Source organism: Salmo trutta, chromosome 3 (assembly GCF_901001165.1).
Source record: "Salmo trutta chromosome 3, fSalTru1.1, whole genome shotgun sequence".
In the NCBI taxonomy this organism is placed as follows: domain Eukaryota; kingdom Metazoa; phylum Chordata; class Actinopteri; order Salmoniformes; family Salmonidae; genus Salmo; species Salmo trutta.
This window is the reverse complement of record NC_042959.1, coordinates 70,181,693-70,186,515: the sequence shown is the minus strand read 5'-3', so window position 1 is coordinate 70,186,515 and position 4,823 is coordinate 70,181,693. Positions and strand designations below refer to the sequence as shown.

The 4,823-nt window shown below is 38.0% G+C and overlaps 1 long non-coding RNA gene across 1 annotated transcript; it reads left to right on the top strand.

Annotated features, from left to right (window-relative positions):
- Positions 1–245: 245 nt before the first annotated feature.
- LOC115186337 (uncharacterized) lies at positions 246–4,108 on the top strand. The gene is made up of 2 exons (XR_003875709.1): positions 246–879; positions 1,820–4,108. It is a non-coding gene; the product is annotated as an uncharacterized LOC115186337 (long non-coding RNA).
- Positions 4,109–4,823: the final 715 nt, after the last annotated feature.

Genomic DNA, 4,823 nt, shown 5'->3' with positions numbered 1-4,823 from the left:
AATCTATAACACATTGTACATTTTGCAAATTCGTAACATATAATACTAATTGTAATTGGTACCATATCATACGAAATGAGTGATGGACAGCCACAAATTAATACATACCATACGAAACGTAACATATCATCCTACAGAATAATACGATATGCTCTGAGACCAGGTTGCCACAAGACACCTAGGGGAGAAAGTTATCTTCAGTGGCCCTGAGGGCAACCACCCCCGCCACCCACACACATACACACATACAGACCACAGCTTCCCGCCCACCACAGTGGACCTCAGACAGCCCAAACCAACAGAACATAAGCAGCCTGCTCACCTGCAGCTAACTCACTGCACTTTCTCACAAAGACAAACTTCAATATAAACCCTATCACTCATTAATAACATTCCTCTGTGACATGCAATCTATTGTAATTGCGGTACAAAGTAAAAACACAATCACAAGGTAGTCTAGTATTATTTACATGTAGGGTAATCTGTTATCAAGATATTCACTGGCACCTGTAACAAGGCATGATTTTTAAGACTCGTTCTTCTTTATCCAGTGCAATCGTGTAGAGGTTGAAATATAACATCACCTTATATCCACACGTATTTATAAACACCGTTGCTATGTCTACCATCCCTCAATACCGCATAGGCTACAATTTTGATTGTACCGCTCCTGCTCTCTCCTCGTAGTTATTTTTAGCCCATTCGTCATACCGCTTTTAGACACTGAGCATTTCTTATCGCTTCGATTTTAAAACACAGCGCTTGCCTGACCCGAAGCCCTCTATCTGCCTTCGAGCAGGGTACTAAATTCACTTTACCGTTTCCAAATTGATCCAACCGAGTTTCTTCTCAACTCAACGTGGTTTTGTTGTACAGAAGGTAAGATAGCTAGTGTCAAATCTTTGCAATGAGAAACAATAGTGCATCAGGTTGGTACAGTAGCAAACATGATCATGTTTTTAGTAGAGAATTTACTAATTTGAATCGGAATGTATTACTGTTATTTAGCCTATTAATGTCAACTCTAGCTTGGTCTGAACTTAATTATATTTTATCACAGTTCAAAAGTGACTTCCATGTTTTCATTCATAGCCCACCTGTATCTTGCCACTTGCTTTTTTATGTAAGAGGCTGTTTATTACATGATACAAAATGTTTTACTTAATAATAACCTAACTGTATTCATATTGCACATACTTCACATTCATCTGCATGACCATAAACTACCCGATATTGTCCCCCTTATTGTTTTACGCTGGTAGACAGATAAAATGCCATGCGCATTGATTCTGTCTCCAAGCAGTACCACAGCCATACTATAAATAGACCAATGCCCACATGTATGATCTCACCACCAGACGTGACTGAAGTAACAATGAGTTAGCTGCCTGCTACAGTACCATCTCTGCTATTATCTCCACAGATAGATAGATATGGTGTTAAGCAGCTGACTTAAAAAGTGGTTGTTTAAATGCATTTTCATAAGGTTTATATGGCTATGTATGTCAGTGGAGGCTGCTGAGGGGAGGAATGGCATTAAATACCTGGAAACTATGTGTTTGATGTATTTTATACCATTCCACTAATTCTGCCCCAGTCATTACCACAAGCCTTTCCTCCCCAAACCCAATTAAGGTGGTGAGTGTGTGTGTGTGTGTATGTGTTTGTGTGTGTGTGTGTGTGTGTGTGTCTATGTGGCTTTACAATACACGCTATCAGTATATCTGTATTATCCCTTATCTAGATTGTTCACCTGTTGGTTACAGGGATGGTCCATTCTCATCAGTATCATAATATCTGTGGATCTCTTGTTCTACAGTCAGCTTCTCTAGTCAAATAGCCAAAGAGCAAAGACAGGACAACAGCACAGAAGAAAAAAACAGCACAGTTATAAACCCTCCACGGTCATCCTGGCTGATCGTCTACGAGCGTTACGTCTCATAGACAACCATACGACCAACAGATCCAGCTAGTGGTAAGTGATCCCCCCCATTCCCCCCACACAATAAAAAGTATCTTAAGATACAAAAACAGGTTGTCAACATTGATTCCTTGCCATTCCTTGCGATTCCTTGCCACTCTAAATCCAAGAGTGGACAGCTCAATGAAATATCAATCAGCATTGACTGTTGGGATGTTGTGATGTTGCTGAAAGGACATATTTGACTGTCTTGTTGACCCCAGTGTTTGCGTTGCTTTGTTTCCTATGGTAACCTATTGCAGACATGCTGCTTGATGGCTTTGATTGGATGTTTGAGTAAATTTCAGGTTTTATGAAGCTTTTGTCTCTGCCAATGTTCTGTCTCGGGGTGTCAGATGTTGACTAAATCCAACTCTTATTTCGGCGTGGTAATGAGAAAACACAGGAAGCGGGGGCTTGCCAGTATACACTTGACATTTTCAACTGTGACAAGAAAAAAATGCTCATGTGTTTTGATATGAAAGCCCTTCTCAGACCACGTGCAAACGACCCTTCAGTCTTTTCCCCACCTCAGAGTATTGCTGATATTTTTACATCAGACTTGTTCTTGGCAGTGCGAGGGCTCACAGATGTCCACTCTGTGCTGTTCAGATGGCTTGAGGGGGCAGGTACCATCTGAGCTGTGTCATGGATGGACCGAGTCATTTTAACAGCTCCATGTACTTACAGTAGGTTTGACACAGTGCATCCTGATTGGCACCCTTTTCCATATATAGTGCACTGCATTTGACAGAGCTGGTCATTATATAAGGAATAGGTTGCCATTTGGGATGCAGCCTCAGTTTCATGGTACCAAAATGTTGCTTAGATTAAAAACAATCATTTGATTAAATACAGAGGGAAGAAACACGCATTGTTAGTCACTTCTAGATTCTGATAATGTACGTCCATAGAGGTGTGACCATATTACTGAGCATATTGGCAAGTCAGATCCAATGAGGCACAGCACAGTACGCACTGCTAGTCAACACACACTAACAAGACATTCATGTCTAGTTGCATATTTTACTTGTCCAATTCTGCCATAACACCATGAATGTAATGTAATGTGTTTACTGAGTTTGATGATAATTGTTTATTGTTTTGACACATTGTACACAGGAAAGAATAATGCCTTTGAATGTGTTCATTCAACCAGTTAGAACAGCACTTGTTGAACATGGGCCCTGGTCAAAAGTAGTGCACTGTCGAGTGAATAGAGTGCCATTTAGGACGTAGATATTGTTTCAAATGGGACTTGTTACAGTAAAGAGAAGTGTGCATTGCCTTGTAGTTTAGACGGAATTGAAACTAAAGGCCTGTTGTTGAATGACTTGGTCATCATAGTTTCTGTTCCACAAACACTCCTTTGATATAGTAGATGTCTCCATAGCAGAATTGATTTGATGCCTTGTTATACAGTGTGTCTGGCTGTGTTTTTCCTCACATGTTACTGAAACCTGACCTGTAATGTAGAGAGGGACATGTAAGGGAACTGAAAGAAGAACTGCTGAACATTTTGTTAATTTTATTATTCTCCTATTGATGTGAAATGGCCTTTGGGAGCCCCCTTGTTTGCCTTTTCACCAGACTAATGACAGTTAAAGTGATGTGAGAGTGTAGGGTTTGGGAGTGCTGAGGTTCACACCAGTGATGCGTCCCAAATGGCACCCTATTCCCCAAAGGGCTCTTGTCAAAAGTAGTTGCACTATATAGGGAATAGGGTGCCATTTTGGATGGAGGAAGAGGAAGTAGGTATGATGACACTGGTCAGAGGAATGATATACAGCACAGTAGTCAACAGTCATGTGCTTTATAACATGACTGTGTAAAAAATAACATTACTAATCCAAACATTTGAAAATTGGGAGCAAATAAAACACATCATAATTTGCTATGTAATTATTGCCCATATGAGAACCGAAATGAGAAGCTCTGACGTTAGTCATATTTCACACGTTGAAAATGTGTGCCGTCAATTTAACCAGCATTTTCGCCAGCAGTAATCAGTTTTCACTTGATTAATTTGAATGCATTTTAGAACCAGTTGCAACAACATATAGCAGTTAACCTTATTACTGTTACTATATATCAGACAGTTACTATACATCATACAGTTACTATACATCATACAGTTACTATACATCATACAGTTACTATATATCATACAGTTACTATACATCATACAGTTACTATACATCATACAGTTACTATACATCATACAGTTACAATACATCAGACAGTTACTAAACATCATACAGTTACTATACATCATACAGTTACTATACATCATACAGTTACTATATATCATACAGTTACTATATATCAGACAGTTACTACACATCATACAGTTACTATACATCATACAGTTACTATACATCATACAGTTACTATACATCATACAGTTACTATACATCATAGAGTTACTATACATCATAGAGTTACTATACATCAGACAGTTACTATATATCATACAGTTACTATATATCAGACAGTTACTATATATCATACAGTTACTATATATCATGCAGTTACTATATATCAGACAGTTACTACACATCATACAGTTACTACATATCAGACAGTTACTATACATCATACAGTTACTATATATCATACAGTATCTATATATCATACAGTTACTATATATCATACAGTTACTATACATCAGACAGTTACTATATATCATACAGTTACTATATATCATACAGTTACTATATATCATACATTTACTATACATCATACAGTTACTATATATCATACAGTTACTATATATCATACAGTTACTATATCATACAGTTACTATACATCATACAGTTACTATATATCATACAGTTACTATACATCAGACAGTTACTATACA